The sequence below is a fragment of the Triturus cristatus genome, chromosome 2_1, assembly GCF_964204655.1.
Source record: "Triturus cristatus chromosome 2_1, aTriCri1.1, whole genome shotgun sequence".
Classification (NCBI taxonomy): domain Eukaryota; kingdom Metazoa; phylum Chordata; class Amphibia; order Caudata; family Salamandridae; genus Triturus; species Triturus cristatus.
The window spans coordinates 1114052046-1114075008 of NC_140581.1; positions in this window are offsets into that span (position 1 = coordinate 1114052046).

Consider the following 22963-nt stretch of genomic DNA (forward strand, 5'->3'; position numbering starts at 1 on the left):
CTTTCCTTACGCCTGCTTCAGGACTGACTTAGCCATGATATCCTATGGAGGGTGGATATCATGGCTAAGTTTGTTGGGCCCTATCAACAAGCTAACGCCACATTGCGTGAGATTATCGCTGGGTTTCCAGCGATAATCTCACGTTAGGCAGTTAGCGTGAGGATTTTTATCGCTTTTGAGATAAGCGTTGCTAATAGCACGCTATCTCAGCGATAAAAATCCACGCTAGCCGGCGATAATTATCCTAGCGCTAAGTGCGCTTAGCGATAATTATCGCCGGTTGTTGCTAATATGCCCCTTATTAAGTAGACATCCATGCATTGTCTCTTGAATATTTTGTCCATTTCTCCTTAATCTACTTGTTTCCTCAGTTCCCATAATCTTCCACAATTCAGATCACCTTAAAACACGGTAAATACTGATGTTGAACTCCCTGTAAAGTACATTTCTAGTATTGGGTAAGAAATAAGGGGTGTTTTGCGGCAAGGAAATTGTGACAAGTGGGAGGAGTTTAGCAAGAATGAAAAGGGTGCTTTTGAACTTATCCAATACTGCTTATATCCTACTTGTAAAATGCCATAGAAATTCTTTGCGATTTACAATTTCTACTCTTCAGTGTTTGGTTTGGTTACCACGAATCGAGGTGAACACATTTCATATCAGTTCCATTTGATACAAATAATTTCCACATTTTCTAACCGCGCCTGCAATGTCTTCTTCAATTTGCAAATTCACTATGTTCAGAAAAGACTTAATTAAAGAAAATAACGTTTAAGTTTCTGTGTTTTATTTTCCATTAGAGAGTTGCCATGAGACCTTTCTGAAAATTGAGACGTAGGCTGGCATAATTGTCTTTGTCAACTTGTTAATTGTGTGTGCTTTGGAAATAACAGGTGACACTTGTAATGATCTTGGCAGTCTAGGGAGTATGTTCTCTGAGACGCTTGCATCCACAGGACCAAATTAATCGCAAGTGTTTCTCATAGATTTCTTCGATTGACTTTAATTGTGTGAAGCTTTCACCTTCAATCAAATGCGTATCGCTGCCATGTTTGAAAAGCCACATTCACCATCCGCAATACACATCCTAGCAAGTGTGCCTCAGGCCATGCAGATTTCTGTATTGTGTGTATGGGATAGGGAGAGGAATTCAGTGGTGTGAGGCAAAATAATTCCCCCCCTACAGAAGTGATAAGGGACTCCTGAGTCTCCCATATCTCACAGATATTCATTGAAATTGGACTGATTGGGCCCCTCTTGAAGGGTTTGGGACCTCTGGGGGGTTGGAGGTCCCCTTGCGCCACAGGGGCTTCCCCAGCTAGCAGTGTTGAAAAAAGTGTGGCATTCAACATTTCAACAGATTTTAATGCTGCCCTACTCAATAAGGTCGGATTGATGCCACAATGCAACATTAGTCGGTAGCGGGACCGTAACACAGGCCGCTGCAGCCCTGTAGCACAGGGGTGCTCCAAACCCTGCAAGGGGGAGCTCATTCAGTCCAAAGACAGTCAACAACTGCGAGATATGAGAAACTAAGGGGCTCCCCGCCACATTATGCAAGGGGCACCATCATTTTGCATTATGCCATTGGGAGGCAGATTTATCAAGACTTTGTGCCTCAGCAAAGTCACACACAGCAGCACAAAGTCTTGATATGGTATCTGCTTTCCGGTGCAAAAATACTCCTTGAAATGTGTGACAGTTGTATATTGTATATTGTATACGCAGGAAATATGTACCCTAACAAGGTTCCGCTCAAACCTTCCTCGGACAGTGAAGTAAAGGAGAAACTAGTAGAATTGCCTGAAATCAGTAAGGATGATCCTGATTATAAAACCCAGTAAATCAGGATCCCCGTTAGATCCAGCACCTTCTGACATAGTTATGAAAGGGTGGAACACAACCCTCTCTGTCCTGACAGATATTTTCAACAGCTCATTGTAGAGCGGGAGTGACCCTCCTGTCTGGGCACACGCAATCGTAAAGCCTCTGCTAAAAAAGATAAACTTTTGCAGTTCCTTCATGAGTGGAGAACTACAGGCCAATCTCTTTACTCCCCAGGGCCAGTAGAATCCTGAAGAAGTTTGTGAACAAACATCTCTCCTCATTTTTGGAGATTCATGAAATTTTACACCCAACTCAAACAGGTTTCAGAACTGGAAGCAGCATGAAAACTGTTCTGCTAGAGGTCACAGAAGAACTGAAAATAATTCTGGACCAAGGCGGTTCAGCTGCAGTTATTCTACTGGATATAAGCATAGCTTTCTACACTGTGTCCCACCCAGTACTACTTCAGAGGTTGGAGGAAGCCAAAATGGCTTACCTCTTTTCTTAATAACAGAAGCTTCCAAGTCTGTGAGGAGTCTTTTTGTTCAGACGCCCATTCTTGTAAGTGTGGGGTCCCACATGGTTCATCCTTAAGCCATACACTATTTATTCTGTATTATATGGGCCCATGGTCTTTAAGTGGTATCATGCGCAGATGATACACAGATCGTCATTTCCTTAACCCCCCCATACAGAAGTCTCCAACCAAGTCAATGATTGTGTAAAGCAAGTAATAGATTGGATGTCTGCCAACAGTTTAAAACTAAATGGAGAAAATACAGAAGTGTGAGTTGTTGGTAATAACCCTTCTCGCTGGTTGAAATTGTGTTGGCCTGACAAACTGGACGATCATCCTGCTCCGAAATCAGAGATAAATAAGCCTCAGGTTTTGGATAGATAACAAACTTTCTATGGAGGTCCAGGACAGGAAGCTGGCCTCAAGCTGTTTTGGGTTGTTAAGGTCCCTCAGAAAATTATAGGGATGGATGCCCTGTGCTACATAGAGAGTGGTAGTGCAAGGTCTTGTACTATCTCACTTCGACTATGGGAACTCTCTGTACTTGGAAAGTCCCAAACCTGTGGTGAATAAACTTCAAATGATTCAAAATGCTGCAGCCCGGACTCTATCAAAAATTCCAAATCATCACACTGTCTCATCTGCGTTGGCATCTCTGCATTGGTTTCCAGTGTTGTTGGACTTGGCCCTTTTTGCAGGGTCATCCCTAAACTTTTTGCCTTCCTCCTGCATTTTTTCTGACCTGTTGTTGGCTGTTTTATGACTCTGGGCACTTTACCTCTGCTGATCAGTGCTAAAGTGCATATGCTCTCCCTACTGTAAAATGTATTTATTGGTTGGATTCCATGATTGGCTTATTTGGTTTACTGTCATACCCCAGTAAAGTGCACCAGGAGTGCCCAGGGCTTGTAAATATAAATGCTGCTGGTGGGCTTGCAGCACTGGTTGTGCCACCCACAGAAGCAGCCTGGTAAAATGTATCTAAGGTCTGCCATTGCAGAACCTGCGTGCAGTCTGGTACTGTCATTCTGACTGGGCAAGTGCATCCACTTCCCAGTCCCTAAACCTTCCCTTAACTTCATATTAGTCACCCCTATGGTAGGCCCAAGGGCAGGGTGCATTGTAAGCATAAGGTAGGACAAGCCCTGATGTGTGTGGCATGTCCTAATAGTGAATTACAGCCATTTTCGTTTTTCACTATTGCAAAGCTACCTGTTCTCATAGGCCAGAATGGGCTGTTTAGTATGCCTGAACTCAGAATAATAAAATACATCTTTTAGTAAAGTTTATTTTAATATTCTGTGTTTGCAAATACCACTTTTAGAAAGTTGGCATTTGCTTGCCTAACCATTTCAGCCCGCCTCTGCTATGATGTGTAGCTGCCTGTCTGGTTTGTGTGAGTGACAGGGCTGGGGAAACCCAGAGGGGCAGGGCTAGGTAGCCTGGTGGTGAATAGAGAGATTGGCATCCAGATGGGTGGGAGGAGTGCACCTGGACTCTGAATAGGGCTGTGCTCTGCCACCACAATGCTGGCTCCACCTCCTGTGGAGCGGCTGATGTCTCTGCCCTGCACCCTGAATAGAAAGTCAGAGTCATGTCAACAAAGTGCTCAGGAACTGGTTTGGACTGGGCAAAGGCCCCTCTACCCCAGAGGAACAAAGGACTTAGGGGTATAAGTATTGGGACCCTGCTCCCAAGAAATTAGATCATGCTTGACAAGAAGAACCTCTGCCTGGGGAGAAGGAACTGGGAAAGCTGTAAGGAGGAGTACTGTCCCTGACCTGGGGGATTGGCCTGCAGTGGTTGCCTTGCTGCTGAAGGAGAGGAGAAAGACTACAAAGACTTTATTTCAACTTGTGCTTCAAAAGATCTCCAAGGGCTTGGAATAGAGCTAGCCTCCTGCTGAAGTCTCAGGAACAACAGACTTCACCCCCAGCTCCCCAAAGTTCTTTGGAAGTGCCTGTTGCTGTTGTTGGGCCTTCTGAGGGACTGCGTGTCGCACGGAGCTGGAAGTGCAACTCAAGAAGGAGAAGTGTGCCACCGTCGGAGCTGCTGTCGTCGCATCTCGTAAAGTGTGTCGCCGCTGCAGCATCGCATCGAGCGGAAGCGTCTCGCATCATCCAAGAAGTGTCTCGCAACGCCGAAGAAGCGTGTCACCATCGCAGCCATCGTTGCTGACACATCGCACCGCATCAAGAGAAGAGTCTCGCATCGAGGAAGAAGCATGCCGCCGCCGGAGCTGCTGTCGTCGCATCACGTAAAGGGGTGTCGCCGCTGCAACATCGCATCGAGCGGAAGCGTCTCGCAAACGTCAGAGAAGAGTGCCGCTGCCAAGGCCGCTGTCGTCGCATCGCGTAAAGGGTGACGCCTCTGTAGCTGACGCATCGAGTCGAGTCCTCTCGCAACATAGGAGAAGCGTAACGCATCTGGAAGATCTTCACGTCTTTATTTCTTTGCACCAAAAACTTCATCGCAGCAACATCGTTGCAACACTATCGTTGCCCTGCGTGTCGCATCTAAAAGGTACATTGACTTAAAGTGTTGCATTTAAGAACTTAAAAGAACTAAGCAAAATTCTACCATCTAAAGTAACAGTATTGTGTATTTTTATCGTTTAATGGTCTTGTGGTAACTCTATATAAAGAATCCTTATTTTTAATATAAAAACCTGTGTGGTGTCCATTTGTAGGGTTGTCACTTGGTTACTGTATGTGTTCACAAATGCTTAACCTATAACGCTCTGAGATAAGCCTTGTCTGCTCACGCCAAGCTACCTAGAGGGTGAGCAGGGGTTATTTTAGGAGTGTAACCCCTTAACCTGACTAGAGGAAAGGTTCCCTGCTTGTTACAAGTACCTACCTGTGCCAACCAGAGAACCCGGATTCTAACAAGTGTATAAGAGAATTTAATTTAAGACTCATTGCATAGCACACCAGGCAATGCACAAGAAGGGCCCTTAGCTGGTCCAGAATTTGCTTAGTCAGTACAGCCCTAGAAGATCACTTAGACTTAGGTTAGGATTTTGTCTTAAGTTTGTCTTAAGTCTGTCTTAAGTCTGTCTTAAGTCTGTCTTAAGTCTGTCTTAAGTTTGTCTTAAGTCTGTCTTAAGACTGTTTAAAGTCTGTCTTAAGACTGTCTTAAGTCTGTCTTAAGTTTGTTTTAAGACAAACTTAAGACAAAATCCTAACTTCTGTGAATACCAAAAGTAGTAAGTTTAGGATTTTGTCTCAAGTTAGTTCTGTGAATCGGCCCCTAGAGAAAGATCATGGTTTGTATGGAATATGTAAGGGACGGTTAAAGAGAGGCATTCAAGATGCCATGTGCAGCCGTGGTGAGATTCCTGCTACAGTGCACAGCTTTTACAAAAAAACTTTCTAGTCTTCCCATTAAGAAAATCTGCTGAAGTTTTAGAAACAATCATCCAAGGTTGTGAAAGATGAAGCTGCACAATTTTGTAAAGTGCTGATATTCACCTTGGATTTTTAGGACTATGTTATAATTATTTCAACGATGATGACTCCATACCTTTGTCATGTCCTAACTATGTTCCAGCTCTCATCTTAATTCGAGATACTCAAAATTACGAATTCTCCTCAAAATCCTCCAGTACCAAAAACTCCAGTAGGAAAACAAGATTTTAAAAACTGCCATTAATGAACTGCAAACTACAACAACAAACAATTTGCTATTTTGAAGGCAAACATGATTTTTCAAATGTCAGTCAGAGGGGAAAATAAAAAGTAAAACAAATAATTTCCACCAATATCAGATCAAACCTGCATTATTAAATCTGTTTAAAAGTTCTTAGAAATACTAGCCTACTTTTACTTCACCCTATATGGCCACATCTAAAAATAGAAATCAGACTAAAGTTTCATTTTTACGTAATTCAATTATTATTATTTTTAGCATGGCATTAGTAATAGTTTCTGATGTGATAAGAGAATTGCGAAAAAGGGTATGCTGAGAGAAGGGTTTCAAGATAAAGGTCAAAGTGTTGTGATTTGTGCTTGATACTGTTACAAAAGCTGAATTGCGGTTGTGGGCAACCTCCAGGATGTAGTTTGATGTACTTTAGAGGAGTGTGACAAAATGGGTAGTGATTGTGGTTATCTCTCACCTTCAAGACAATGCACGCACTCAGTGTCATCTTATTGATTGTTGAGGCCCTGGGCAAGACATATTTTGGGCCCACCTGTTTGGAACAACCTTGAATTGTATTGCATCTGTTCTAATAATTGATGACCGTGCATTGACAAACAATATTATATTGTATTTAAACTTTCCCTCAAACAGCTGAAATATGTCTTTCCTGTTTCCCCCAAAGCCTTAAAATGACACTTGATAGAGTGAGACAGAGTCAGAGGCAGGAGAAGACACGTTTTGATGGAGAAATCAATGAAAGTGAGAAATTTCACTTTACCAAGGGGCACATAAAAGGTGGCAGCCCAGGTCAGTAGCCACTTTGCCCACGCCTTAAAACGTCTCTGCATGCCCTGTCTTTTGTGAGACAAATTGTGAGCTTACAGGGGGCACTGAGCCCAACCATCGCTTACCTTTGGTTGGCTTTATTGTCACTCTCATTTGTGTCTTGCATTAGCTTGTATGGCTTTACTTTTTCTTTTTGTGCTTGTTCCTCCTATGGATCATGGATGTATTACTTGTGTCTTTCCACTGCTTGCTTTTCAAGCACTACTTTTTGTTTAAACACTCTTACAGAGTGCATGTGTTTTCTAGCTGTTGCGAATGTGTATTTCGTATCCTCCCCTCCAAGTTCCTCTTTCTCGTCTATTATGTTTCTCCCCCATTCTTCTTCAGTTGCTGTTCTTGTTTCCTCCTCCCCTGCACACCTTCTTTTGCTTTTCTTGTTCCCCACTGGCATCCATTGTTCGTTTGCTTACCCACCCTCCATTGCCACCTGCCCACCCTCTGTTGCCATTCTGGATTCCACTGCCCTCCTAAAAGATATATTTAAGATAAGTATGACATTAAGGGGCACATGGACAAAACCCTAGCGCCATTGTAGCATCACTTTTTTTGACGCCCTGCACCATATTTATAAAGTGGCGTTAAGTCACTTTTTGTGGCTTAACGCTGCTTTGTAAATATGCTACCCTTTCACACAGGAACCACAAGGTGTAAATCTGTGACAGCATCAAAAACTAATTCAATGCAAAAGCAGGCGTTAGAGTGGCGAACATGGAGAAATGCTTTTATTTCTCCTCGTTTTTTCTTGTTCTATGTGTGCTGCATTCTGCAGCACACATAGAAAGAGTAAAAAGCCATTAATGATTGTTTATGTATAGGAAGGTGTCGCTTCCTGCACATAAACAATCATTAAATAATGATGATTTGCTACTTCTATGTGTGATGCATTCTGCAGTAAGAAATAGCCATTATGGATTGTTTATGTGCAGGAAAGGACACCCAGCCTTTGAATTTTGCTATCTGATTTTTATTGCTGTAGCTGTGGCTCGAATATGTATAGCCTCAATGTGGTTGCAGAAGGAAACCCCGACTTTTGAGATGTGGAGAGCTAGATTTTATGTTATTTTTTACCTGGAACATAGGGGTCAGTTACGATAGTGGACGGAAAAGCTCTCCGACCGCCGTGGTAGCGCAAAATAACCATCCGCATGTACCGTCCCTAAATTTCAGAACTTCTGCTTTAAGTGGTATTGGAAATTACCGTCTTTTGTGTAGAATTAACCCAGATTTTTGTCTTGACAATTTTTGTTCATCAGAGAACTCTGCACACTTTACTCTGCTAAACAATGATAAAGTGCTTGTGCTCCCCATATAAACTGGATCAAATTTGTAAAAACTTGATTGGCACATTGAGGATGGTGGACGCACGCTAGATCGGCTCCTGCAAGCAGATGCAGTGATCTGCCATTTATCCGCAGAAGGAGTAACAGGCCCATGAGTGTTTGTTGGGGGCCATGGTGATCATTTGAGGGGCCCTAAGAGGGGTGTTGCTGGGCTTTGTTCCCCGGCCACACTTTTGTGGAGCAGAGAGTCTGGCCGCCAGGGCATAGGTGATATCTAATCCCCTGAGAGCGGGGCCTGAGTGTGGCGACACCTAACATCATGCGGGTTGATATCCGGAGTGGCCCACTGGTGAGAGCTGCAGAAAAGAACCTTGCAGACATGGGAGTTGTTAGAAATGGGGATCTCTGGTTGGAAGTGGTATGCCCCCTGTTCAAGTGGGGACCCTTCTATCTAGTCATGATAAGGAAGTTACACACCTAGATAACCCCTGATCAGCCGCTTGGTAGTTTGACATGAGCAGACAGGCTTATCTCAGAGGCAATGTGTAAAGTATGTGTACATAACACACACCGTAAGTAACACAGAGAAAAAACTTCAATTGGATACCGCGCCAGTTTAGAAAATTTAAATGTCTTCATCTAAACCAAACAAAACTAAAAGGACAAAAATCCAACATACACTACTCAAAATAAAACATTTAAAAGGCAGCAGAGCAGGAAAGCGTAGGAATCACAGTGATGCGTCAGTTCCTGAGTCCTTGGAAAGGCTATGCGTCAGCGATGCGACAGCAGAAGTGATATGTCGAATCCGGACTGTAGGGGGAAGTGATGCTTTGATTCCAATACAGTTCTTGTCTGCTGTTCTGCGTCAGCGATGCGTGGTGCACAGTCATTATGTGTGGAAATCCGGGGGGGGGGGGGGGCGCTGAAGGTCGATGAGGCTGCGGTAAACAGGCACTGCGTTGATTTCTTCAGCCGCGATCTCATGATGCGTCGTTTCTTGTAGCCGCACAGCAGGGCCTGCATCAGACTCGGAGTGGGGGTCTCGGGCTTTGGATACTAGTGCATTGAACTCGGCTTTCTCTGGTTTTTCTGTCGGCTGACAGGCACTGCGTTGGTTTCTTCAGCAGCATGGGGCTGTGTGTCGGGATTTTCTCCCGCACTGCGGTGTTGCGTCAGAAAATACAGCCACAAGAAGGACTAAATATCGATTTTGTTGCTTTCTTCAATTGTTTTGTAGTTTTTGGCAGCAGTAACAACCGCCAAGGGCCCAGAACTGGATGTGGCACCACAAGGCAGGTCAGAATTCCCAGCAGTGAAGTTCAAGGATGCTACAGGCGAAGTCTTTGTCTCCCTGAGACTTTTAACAGGAGGCAAGCACTCCTTCAAGCACTAGGAGAATCTTCTTAAGCAGGATACCACAGTAAGGCAAAAGTCCAGTCCTTTTCAGTGAACACAGACAGAAGCAGCAACCGCAGGCCAACCCAACAAAGCAACACACAGCAAAGGGACAGTACTCCTTCTGGCAGCTCTTCAGCTTCTCTTCTTGGTAGGGTCCTCTTAGTCCAGAAGTAATCTGAAGTTCTGGGGTTTATGGTCTAAAAATTATACCCATTTTTCCCTTTGAAGTATTTGTTCAGAAAGTCTGTCCTGCTCAGTAAAACCAGTTTGGCCCTCCCGGGTCCAGCCACACTACAGGGGGTGGAGAGAGCATTGTGCAGGGCAGCCATAGTCCATTCAGGTGCTAATGACAACTCCTCCCACCACTCTAGCCCAGGAAGATTCATCCACATATGCAGGGCACACCTCAGCTCTCTTTGTGTGAGTGTCTGTAGTGAATGCACAAACAGCCCCTGTCAGTCTAAAACCAGACGGTGACTCCACAAGCAGGCAGAGGCACACAAAATGCTTAAACAAGAAAATGCCCACTTTCTAAAAGTAGAATTTTCAAACACACTATTTAAAACCACATGTACTAAAAGGTGTGTTATTACATTTTGATTTCAAAGAGCCCAAACTCCAAATCTCTAGCTGTTCCCAATTAAAAGTTACAATTGTAAAATGTTACAAGGCTGCTCCAATGATAGCTTATGGGAGAACTAGTCCTTGCAATAGTGAAAAACAAAATATACAGTATCTCACTAACAGGACATGTAAATCGCACCAGTACATGTCCTACCTTTCACATACATTGCAGCCTACCCATGGGGTGTACCTTGGGCCTACCTTAGGGGTGCTTTACATGTAAGAAATGGAAAGGCTAGGGCCTGGAAAGTGTGATTGTTTTGTATGGGAAGGTGTCCCTTCCTGCACAAAAATAGTCACTCTACAACACAGACACCCTTGCACCAGGGTGCAAGGATGCCTGTGTTGGCATATGGCAGCCCACTGTGCACCGGCACTGGGTAAAAGGACAGGAATGCACCATATCTCATAGATATGGCACATTCCTGCCCTTTTCTTTTGACGCAGGGCAGTGCAGCAAGATTCACTGCGGCACTGCCCCGCTCCAAAACCTTATAAATGAGGCCCACGGTGTCTTGCTCCTTTATATGAATGAGACAGTATAGGTGCAGACAAGAAGGTAAATGTTCAATCTGTAGAGCGAAACTAAACACACCTAAAAGGAGTTAGTGATCTGTTGCGAAAAGATATTGAACTCCATTTAATGTAAACAAATGTCAAAAAATGCTGCTAAACATGTTGCTGAAATATCTCCTTTCAGCTGATCACTGTTCATTTTAGAAAAAAATTATCAGAAGACTGAAAAGCCAAATCTTGTTTTCGTTCTTCAAACTGTAGTTGTGGATATTCTCTGCCTTCACCATGGCTGCTTACTCTGGCAACAGGCATTATGCCATCACAACAGCCGCGGCTCGTGCAGGGGACGATGGAAATTTAAATAAATAATTAACTTTCCATTGTCATCACCCTTCGAAATCCCCCCTCAACCAGCCCAACCGCCCCACCGCTCTTACCTGCATGGGCAGCGGCTGCCTCACAAGTCAACTGTAGGAAGTTATTACAGTTAATGAGCTACATCATTTGTTTATTGCAGGTTTCTAGGGATGTCACAGCTCAGCTGTAATAAAGATATTAAAGATGGAATTGTATACAGTGTGCAGGCCCTGGGGGCATCTGAAGAAGGTTTATGCTTTGGGAAGAAGGGAGCAGACACCGCCCACTGGGGCCAGTACTGACGTTTGGTGTCTGCTCCGCGTGAATCCACTCCTGGGTTTGTGCCTCTCCCAAAGAGAAATTTTTAAATTTTACCTGGAATCCTGCGTGTGCTCAATTCCTCTGCATGCTGGGGGAGAGTGGAGTCGGAATTTTATACAGTGTGCAGGCCCCTATGGTTCATATTATTGTCAGTGAATAAAGTTAGAGCCCATAAACTTTAATAAACATATTGTTCCTAAGAATTTTGAGACTTATGTTTACCAAGCATTCTTAGACATATTTTCGAACAATATTTTATATATTTGTTCATAACTGTATCTAAAAATCCGGTTCGAGTGATGGCTATTTTGTTATGCTTCAGTGATCTCTCATCTTATTCTAACATATCTAAAGCATATAGATTCTAATATGTCTGAATGATTTGGAGATCGAACTGGTTGAAAAGGTGTAGGGCCAGAAGAACAAAGCATTTTTTCCATTGCAAACGGCCGGATTCAAAGAATGTGCATGTTTTGGGCATCCCTTACAAATCCTGAATCGGTTACTGTTTGGGACCAAATTCCAGTCACAAAACAGTAATACTTAATCAACATTATAAAAGTGAAGGTAACTTACTCACAAATGGGAAGGGGTCCCTTTGGGACCCCTTCTAGTTGAGAATTTGAAAAATTATTTTTTAAGAGCAGACAGTGGCCCGACGGACCACTTCCTACTCTTAAAAAATTATACTGAAATGTTTCATATTTTATTTTTAAATGCCTCCCATTTTCCACTTAGGAAAATGGGCTGCATTAAAAATATATATGAATCGCTTTTTTTTTAAATAATCAGAGACATGGTGGTGGCTGAGCCCAGCAGGCCGCCATCCCTGTGATGGTTGCGATTCCTAATGAGCCAAAAATTGCAACCTACCTCATTAATATGCATGAGGTAGGTCTATTTGCAACCTCCTAATGAAACTCAAACACACAAACGGATTTCCTAATTGCAATTCAGAGTTAATCGCAATTAGAAAATCGGTTTTCTTAATGTTTGTACTTCTGGCCCTATGAGCATGATCAAGGAATTCAAAGGGATTAGTTCAGCCTGCAGTTGGCTGACTTGTACTGTAGGCTGTGCAAGATGGTAGTTAAGAATCCAGGTGTTCTGGTGGCTAATAAGCATGTTATGTACTTGAGCAGACATACCCTGCATGGACCACTTTCAACGTACAGGGCTGGACTTGTAACCGGAACCGGCCCTGACAAAGAGCTCAGCCAGCCCCCAGGCTGGGGGGTAGGGGGATGGGGGTTGCTAGCATAAGGAAAGCTTTATGCCGCTTTTGTTGATGGGGGGCGACATTTCCGCTACGCTGCAAAACCAGCCTCCGGTAACAAAAACGTCTCCCCAAGGGTCTAAAACCAGCCCCCACCCTGACGGCTCACTGGGGAAACACTCGGTGCCCACTACGGCCAGTCCGGCCCTGGCAGTGTGAAGAACAGAAGATCAAAACATATAGGCCTAGAAAATATATCAATAGAAATACTGGCACATCCATCTCACATGTTTTTTACCCATGCATTATATTTTTGCAGTTCAATCTACCTCATTTCAGTGAGAAACATTTTTTAGGTACAAACATTATCAAAACTAATGTGTCACTCTTTAGCTTTGCTAGTGCAGTAGTGCAGACATATTTTTTTGCCAGTACTTTTGGTCAATGCTGAACATTAGATGATTAGAAAAAAAAGCCAAAAATTACAATGATGGAAATCTTTGCATGTGCACATGCATGCTTCACAAAGCTATGGTGGACCCATCATGATGGCTTATATAAATGTGTGCATCACCGAGCATGCAGATGCATACATTATGATGCAGCCTTCACTTTATGCATTGTTTTTTTTTTTGCCATTGTAAGATGACTGACGTCCATCTTGGAGCTGTAAACTAAAAAAAAACCAAATAATAAGTACACAAACATACACAGTCGGAAAGGAGCAATAGGTAGCAAAATGCACTTGCAGGACCCTCCTAAAACGTTGTAAAAAAAAAGTAAATAAAAAATAAAAAAACAAGATGGGCAGGAGCATGCAGCAATGAAAGACGGGGGATGGAGGAACCAAGTAATCGCTGCCAATGAGCGATGATGAGCAGGAAGCCGAAGGGAATCAACAGAGGTGATGGGTTGTTAAAATATAGCCAAGCGGGACGGGAAGGGGTGTTGGATGCAAAGGGCGACCTGATGGGGTGAAAGAGCAAAATTGAGAGACTGGGGTCAGGAGTGTGAAGGGGAGAGGGGTGAGGAAGCAAGGGCAAGCAAACCTATGCATTCCATCGAGTAGTATAAGCAAAACAAAAAAAAAGTAGATCCCTAAACACAAGCAGTGGTAGGATTCAAGTCATTTGCTTAAAAGGAGGTCAAAGGTGCTGTGCTCCACCGGAGTAACATACACAAGAAGTTTGAAATCAATTGAATAGGAAGCAAGGTAATGAGACTGGCAAGAAAGCTAAAGCATGATAAAGAATATGCTGTGCCAAATCCCACTAAAAATATAGGCAGTGTCATCAGTGGGTCGTGACTGCCAGCAGGCATGACCTAAAAAACTTGATAGAGCGCTTACAGCACTCTAAAATGTATGGGTGCACCATACTCTTGGTTTAAACACACTCACTTGTATTTTTATCATCTGCAGTGTTTTACGATTATTAAGATGCATTTATTCAACGTTATCTTCGCATTGAAATGTATTGTGCACAATCTAGTAGGATTTTACCTGTATTAGAAACATTCTTAATTCCTGTATATGTAATGTGTAAGACAAAATTATATTCGTGCAATGTAACCATGTTCAGTTTAAGTTGCCTGAACCGTAGGCCCAAATTGTAAAGTTGTTGATAGTTTCTATTCTCCTTGGCCACGCAAAAACATTAATTAAATGACTCTCTTTTGTACTCGAAAGTAGCATGTTCTCATCCTACTGCAGGTGCAGAAATTCAGCCTGGTTATTCTTAGATTTAAGGAGATACCTGGAATGTCTTTGAAGGCCACTGGAAGATGAAGAAGAATTCATTAAAGCTACTGGAAAGTTACTGAAATGATACAATAGAGAAGTTTACCAAATGATTCATTGGGGGCTGAACTTTGTCTGTTTTTCATATGATGCGCAGGGACATAGTCTAGGGACTTCTGCTGATTCTCAGAGGAGAAGGAGCATCTTAGAGCGAGCTCCATAGCCTTAAGCTAGGAAACCCATTTGACGTGAGTACTTCTTAGGAAGTTAACACTTGCTGACACCTTTGGGAAATGAGATAAGAAGACTAGGTAGAACCCTTGATTGGAGCAGAGTAGGGAAAGATTATTTTTCTTTGTTTTGATTTCTTCCCAGATGAAAATAGAACTCGACTCAGCTTCTATTCTTTGCTGTCTTTTGATTTTGGAGTTCATCATATTATGCCTTTTATGCTGGATGAACTATATTCGCAAAATTGGCTCTGTATTGATTTTCATGTATCTGTATACTCTTGTACTCAGTGTGTTTACATTCAATTATTTTTGGCCTTATTATAAATCCACAATAGTGGAATTCGGAGTCTGTGGTCCTTTAGAGTATGACTAAATTTGAAAGTATGACCATTGCTTTGTTTTGATCCCCTCTACCACTTTTAGCAAGCAAATAAAAGACCATCAGTCGTAACTTATCAGAATAATTAGGGAAGACTAAGTTGCGTAATCAAATGGTAGCAGAGGATGGTTTGCTTCTAAAAGAGAGGGGAGAAAAGAGAAATTAAGAGTACGATCGGAAGAACATAGAGCATGGACCGAGTAGAAGAGACGGCGAAGTTGATGGAGGTCGGCGGACGCTGATGGTGCGGCGGAAACAGTGGTAGAATGAGTATGAATCTGTGTGGTGTGTTAGATTGCGGTGATAAATTAATTCTGTGATGTCTTGCGGAGTTGGAATGCTAGTTGAGTGATTGTGGGTTTATCGGTTTACTGGTCTGGACACGTGCGGATCAGGAAGTTTTGTTAGCGGACTCAAGAGAAGTCCAAGATCCCGGGATAGTTTTGTATTTGTAATTGACTGATCAAAAGTGTGGGTGTCATGAAGCGCTATTGACGATCCATTTGTGATAGGGAACTTTGTGTACATGCAGGAGTAAGTCGCTGTAGAAAGCCTCAGGTATGGGGGTGGACTATGGCAATTGAGTGATCAACGCAGGTCGGGGGTCACAGTGATTGACTGTTCTTGTGAGAGTGTTCTATTGATCTTTTAGTAGACAGACAATTATTGTTTTATGTAACTGTAAGTTATTATGGCTGTGTAGGAGCAGTTACTTGGTTTAATAACTTTTGGATATACAGTTACTGATAGTGTGAATGTGAGAGCGAGTGTACGAGCTGAAATTGTAAAGGCAGGTGAGCCGCTGCAAGGAGTGAGCAGTGACATTAGTACGTGCCGCCTGGATAGGTCGATTGGTGTAACACCATGCTGGGATTGGTCGAAGTTCGTCCAAAGTCCTATATTGACATTTGGGTTGGAAATAATTGATTTTCACGATGAGATGCTTTAACCCCTTCCCCACTCATGACGGAACCACACCGTCATGAGCCACGGTCGCCGTGTGCTCATGACGGAGTGGTTCCGTCATGCTGCGGCCGTCGGCGGCCGCGCCGCCCACGCGGCGCTAATTCCCCGCCTGTGCGGGCGATTAGCGCAGTGAGCGGAGTCATGACGGAACCACTCCGTCATGAGCACTGCTCAACCGCGGCTCATGACGGAGTGGTTCCGTCATGAGCACCGCGCCACCGCGCTGCCCCCAAACCCCCCCCAGCGCTGCGGCGGAATTCCACAATAGGTGCACATGAGCGAAAGGGTTAAGGTGTTGGGAGATTTGTGTAGAGGCGACACCGTGGTGGTGACTCGAGTAGAAGAAGAAGCGCCGCCAGAGGACTCCCCAGAATTCTAAGGGGGGGGAGTGATTCAGTTCAGGTAATACAGAGGTTGGAATCAGAAATATCATCAATATACGCAAAAATACCTCTGACACCATCAATCAGTTTGCTATTTTGCCACAATGGTTTTCTCAATTAACCTTGGGCTACCATTTATTTATGGATTCATTAGTTATTTTTCATTGAACAAAAAAGAGGTAACTATCACATACCACTTTAGGACATACAACCCCTTTTTTTAAAGAACAAATACGAGAAATACTTTAGATATAAATACAATAAACATGGACACTATTTACATCACCAACAATAATATGGCCTGATACCATGAAACATTAATACATACAAAACACAATAGTCCTGATTGTGAAAGTGCTGTACAAACTTATCATTTCCAACATAAATCAGTCCTACTATATTACAGTGTGATTGGGACTTTGTCTCATTCAGCCCTCAATTACATTCATTTTACAGGTCCTGGAGAGGTCGGAGAAATATTCACAAACTCTAATTTGGAAAGTCAACTAATCAGCTCATGTGCACCAATTGTGGAGCAATATATTTTGATTAGGTTGCTCTGAACCTCTCTTGGTAAAATGCCCTGGAGAGGTTGGAGAAATATTCACAAACTGTAATTTGGAGCATCAACTATTCAGCTCATGTGCACCTATTGTGGAGCAATATATTTTGATTAGGTTGCTCTGAACCTCTCTTGGTAAAATGCTAACGCGTTTTGACCTTCTGTAAATGGGACCAAACGTAAAATTTCATACGCAGGTCTTCATCAGGGCGAGGCTTTAGCCTGGTAGGACTCTGGGTGCCATCTTTGGCTCTCGTGGTGAAATCTAATGGTACTCCTGTGTTCTTTGTGGGGCGTTAACTCATAGCGGTATTCATCAGATCTATTTCTGGATATCTAACTCAGTGGCGTATTTCTCTTTGTACTTCCACCTCCCGGTCCGTGGCATCGGCGAATGTATCACCATTCAATCCCTTTACTTTATATGGCAAAAAATGTAGGATTACATACTATAGTGTGGCTGCAAAATTGGCAGAAAATCCCAGAGAAAGAGGGTAAATTGGATTTCCCTCGCTATGGGTCATTCCGAATGGAGGTGCTGTATCAGCTGAGGGAAGTCATGACTTCTTTGAAACCTCTGTCTAGACCAACATAATTTGAGGCATTAGATGCATGGATGAGAGCATCAATAGTGAAGAAAAGAGAAGCTTTGCAGGGAAGAATGAAGAAAGCAATGAAGGCTTATCATGACACCAGGGGGCATATCAACAACAACCGGCGATAATTATCTCTAAGCGCACTTAGCGCTAGGATAATTATCGCTGGCTAGCGTGAATTTGTATCGCTGAGATAGCGTGCTATTAGCAACGCTTATCTCAATAGCAAAAATCCTCACGCTAACAGGCTAACGTGAGATTATCGCTGGAAACCCAGCGATAATCTCACGTTACCTTTTGATATGGACAGGCAAACTTAGCCATGATATCCTCCTTCCATAGGATATCATGGCTAAGTCAGAAAAATACCAGACGTAAAAAAGCAGCGTTAACCGCGGTTAGCGCTGCTTTTTTTGTCTCTAACAGGGTTAGCGACATTCTTGATAATAGGAGAAATGTCGCTTAGCGACATTTCTCCTATTATTTTACTCTGGAACGCCCCCTTTGCATCTCATTAGAGATGCAAGGGGAAGCGTAGAGTAAAAGGGTGCTAACATGCAAATTTGCATGTTAGCACCCTGTTGTTGATCGGGCGCTAGTTTTATCTCTCCTTTTTTGGCTTTTAAAGCCAAAAAAGCAGAGATAAAGCCCTTGTTGATATGCCCCCAGATGAGATGTACAGTTGAAGAGGTGGAGAGTAGACACCATAGAGGGGGAACAATTGTATCCATTCAGGCAGTTGGAAGGAGGATCTGGGGGAAAAAGTTAGACAGAAGAGGACAGTCACACAGATGATAGTTTTCTTGATAGACTACTAGCAGAACATCCTCCTCCTATTAAATCTTGGTCAGAGTCGGAACAGATACCACAGATTGAGGAGATGTCAGGAGTGGGACTAATGGGTTCAGAAGATCAAACCACCGAAGTAAGAGGGAGGATTTTAACACGAATTCCAGGAGGGTCCGGAGGGATAGGGTATTTGGCTACTGAGCCAGAAGACACTGCATGTAACACGCAGTTGCCGGAAGCACTATCGGTACCAGTTACTATTGGACCAGTGGTTTTGATATATAACCATAACCCTGGGGAGAAAATAAGTGGAAATCAACAGCAGACAGGAGAAAGGGAAGATACTATATCTGGGTGAAGTCTTACAATGAGTGGACCGGACATGGCTCAGATACCAGTGGAAGCCAGTACACCACTGCCAGCTACAGTGGATCCATCAAGGATGGATCATGGGTCAGAGCGAAGGTGAACAGGAGCTTTGGAAAATTCTAGTTCAGACATCAGAATGTGAGTTCCACCAGTGAAGGAGTTAATGATACAAAATAAAGAAAGAGATGAGACGAGAAGCACCTGGAGTAGCACCGTTGGGGCCACATTTTGTGTGCCCAGGGAATCATTGGAGAATCCGGAGCTGGGAGAGAGAAAGTCACCCAGTTGTGAGAATGGAAGAAAGGGGGGGCCCAAGGAGAACATAAAGTTGCAATAGAGAGGAACAGGGAAGTGAAAAAGACCAAAAGATGATACAGGTCGCCTTAAAGGCACCGTTGTTAGATGTGGTGAGATTAAAAGCCGAAATTGATGAGGTGATTGAAGGGAATCTGCCTTTAGAAATAACTGATACTTATGACCCAAGCAAATTGCTATTCGTAGCTAAGGTCATTACCAGATAGGCGAAGACAGCTCATGATGCCCTGTCACAATTGGCACGAAGGTATGAGGTGGATTTGACTAAAATGATGCAGGGAACCTGTTGATTGAATTACACAGATAAGGAATTGGAAGAGAAGCGAATGATAGGATTAAAGGCACACATCAGGGAACTGGTGATAGGGATGCGAGGTTAGAAAGCATTAGACAAATGGGAAGAAAGTTGGGCTAAAAAGAAAAGCACTAGGAATAGTACAGGGAATACTCCACCTACGGGTGGAGGGATGGGGACAACATGGAATTTCCCTTTGAGAGAAGTATAAAATGGAGGGTATGTACACGTGCCATGGAGTAGAGGCGATTTGGCAGCTTTCACTAATGATTTTCCTCGGCTGAGAGAAAACCCTGCTGATTGGTATAAACAATTGGATCGGTTTGTTAAGATTTCCAAAGTGTTATGGATTGATTTGAATACATTGTTTGATATAGTGGTTCCAGGTGATTTATGGTCGGCATGTCAAATTGCTATTGAATGGCTTACTGCAGAACCAGCTAGAGATTCGGCGAATAATGATCCTTCATCTGAGGTAATGAAGAAATATGAGCAAGTAATTACCTGGTTACAATCCAAGGTAGCTCCTCAAACTGTTGATTGGCTTAAAATCGATCCTACAACTCAAGATTCTAAAGAGTCGGTGCATGACTATTATGAGCGACTGTTAGTGGCTTTTAAACAGCATAGTGGATTGGACGACATTGTGCAGAAAGACATGGGACAGTTTGTCTCGAAGTTTGTGCTGGGATTGAAATCTGATATTAGTCTGGTGATACAGACCCACTTGATCTGTTGGCAGAATAAAACAATTGATTAAATTCTGCATTATTCAAAATACTGTAGTGATCAAGTGGAATCGACGCAAAAGAAATTGAAAGACAAGTTGATGTTGGTACAACTAAGGAATGCCGAAAGGCCTGATCAGATGTATGGGGTTGGAGGAGGAATGGGTCGAGGTAGAGGAAGTGGTAGAGGTATGGGTCAACAGATGGTACTCCAACCTGGACAGGGAAGAGTAAGAGGAATGGAGGCCGGTACAGGAGGTGATTGGGTAGCAAATCAAAAGAGCATCACTGCATGTCATTTTTGACATAAAATCGGGCATTGGAAGCACGAGTGTCAATCGAATCCAGCAAATCAAATACAGAATGAAGGAGAGGGACAGATGTCCAAGACTTTAAACATCGTGACTAGACCTAGGTCCATGTATGAGAGAGGATTTGAGCCTCAAATGCAAGTACCTCAGCCTCCCAGAATACCTTTGAATAATCAGGTGTATCATCAGATGCCCTAATTTGAAATTCAAGACAGATTTGACCGAACTCAAGATCCTCAGGTGTGTCAGAGGGGGTTGCAGGGAGATTGCACTTTGGGTGCGGCCTTAGAAGTAGATCAGAGTGGACCGTTTGTAGATGCAGAAGTGAATAGACATCCTGTTACCTTTTTATTAGACACTGGAGCTGCGCGCTCCACAGTAAGAACAGAAATGGTTCCAAACCTATCTCTTTCAGGAGAATCGATCCAAGTGGTAGGAGTTTTTAATCAGAGAATGGTTACATTTCTTCAAAAATGAATATATTGCAGGCTATTATAAGTCTCTCCGACGCATAGCAATTAACTTGGATTTTTCTTCATCTAATAACACTTAGACGCCATTCATCTGTTTCTGCATGGTGAAAACTTGTCCACGAACATTCTACAGACACTTTGCATGTTTGGAGAGATTTTGCGCTTATGAAGATGTATTTGGGCCGCAGGGGAGTATAAGTAGCACATTTTTTAAATGTCATCCTTACGCTCTCTCTGCGGGATGACAGATGCTGATGTGACCTAAATAATCTATTAAGAGGAGGAGGAGAGGGCAAGGACTGAGAGGCCTAGACTGCCCTGCTGCGCAGCTGCCTAGGAGGCGGGCCACCCACGCTTTAAGTGCTGCCACCTTCCGCAGAGCGGAACGCACCTTCAGAGGAGGAGGTGAGGAGAGGGGCAGGTCTCAAAGTCCCAGACTGCCCTGTTGCTCAGTTGTCTAGGAGGCCACCTCTTGCAGCACGGGACACGCTTCAGAGGAGGAGCAGAAGAGGAGGTGGTCGGGAGGCAAAGGCCCAGACTGCCCTTCTGCTCAGCTTCCTAGAAGGCGGGGCCAGCTGCCCCTAAACAGTGCACTGCAACTCCCCCAGTGCAGGACGTGCACGGAATGCACTTGTGCTGCACCTGGATGAAGGCCGGGTGAGGCAAGCATGTTTCCCCCCATCATCACCCGAAAGAGGCTGGGTTGGGCCACCTTTCTTCGTTCTTCAAAAATACAGCATCATATCTCCTCACAATGGTGTTGTCTTTCTGTTATTGTACTCCCATTTTCCTGTGTGGGTTTTGTTCACCATATTGCCTCACACAAACTAAAGTCTAAACTCCTGGTTAAACCGGTTGGTTTGTTTATCGATTGCTTGGCTGTTTTGATGTTGCAATGTGGAAGAAGAAATTACTCTGTGCTAAAGCTAATACCATCAATGAATCCTTTAGCATCATGTTGAACTCTTTTCTGGCAGGAACTGTGGGGGTCATCTGTAAGGAGATTGACCCTGCTACAAGGTGATTATCTCTGTATCTTGGTGAGCAGCCAAATGCAACCGCTGTCATGGCTGCAGAATACACGATAACCTGCGGATCCTGTTTTCTTGAGTGCTATTGTACTCCCGGATTCTTGAGTGGATTTTGTTCACCATCTCGCCTCGCACAACCCAAAATCTAAACTCCTGGTTAAGCCAGTTGGTTTGTTTATCGTTTGAATGGAGGCAATGATGAAATGCCCAGTGTGCCACCTCAAGTGGAATCAACTGACTTGGATTTACCTGTAACAATCCCAGTTGGGATTTACTGCTGAGACAATTAAGGGTATAGTGGATATTTGCATAGCACCTTTGGTGGAGAAACTAACAAGCATGGTGGAAGAAATTAATAAACTAATTACCTGCAATGAGATGTCCCTAGTCAATGTACGGACTGAAGCACCTGTCCCTATAATCCCAGTGGCGGGCCAACAATTTATGGAGCCTGAACGCTCTGCTCCAATGCCTGGCACTGCACAACAGGATTCAGCAAATCACACTATTGCTGTCAATGACAGGAGGGATGGGGGGGCTTACGGATCAAACGTTCGACCACAGGGACAATTCCTTCCTGAGCATCCAAGAGGGTGAGATTCACAGGGTATTAAGATTTACACCCAGGCTTTAATCTCCCCCTGAATGCTAACCATATGTTGTGGCCATGTCGAATGTTCCACCTTTACCCCATCTACTGTGCAATCCACCATCCCACTCAAAAACAGGGTGTGTCATTGGTTAATTGGAAACATCAGTTTTAATATTGCAGATTATGACAACATCTTATTAGTTAGAAGAGTGGATTGAAACACTTTAGAGGGTGTTGTGTGGTTATTAACTATAAGTGCCCGGATATAGCTCATCGTTTAATCCAACAGAACACTGAGATGCCTGTCTAAATGATAAGAAAGAGCACATTAATATTTTACCACTGGGTTTCTTTTACAGGCATCTGCCTTGCAGCCCGAGCCCCTGCAGTCTTAACCCCTTCTAAACCCTCATTTAATCAAAAACTTTCAATTTTGCAACTTCTAATCGTGTTTAACCCCTTGCAAATTCGAGCAATCTAGATTGACTGCAAAGGGGATGTGTGCCAATTCAGGGATAGGATGTATCTTCCTAAAATGACTCTGTCCACAGATAGTTTCATCAGACTATGGACAAATGTCATATGCTGGAACATTTCAGGCATCAACAAAAAGCTAATAGATGCTGACTGGCTTGCTTATGGTTTAAAATGTG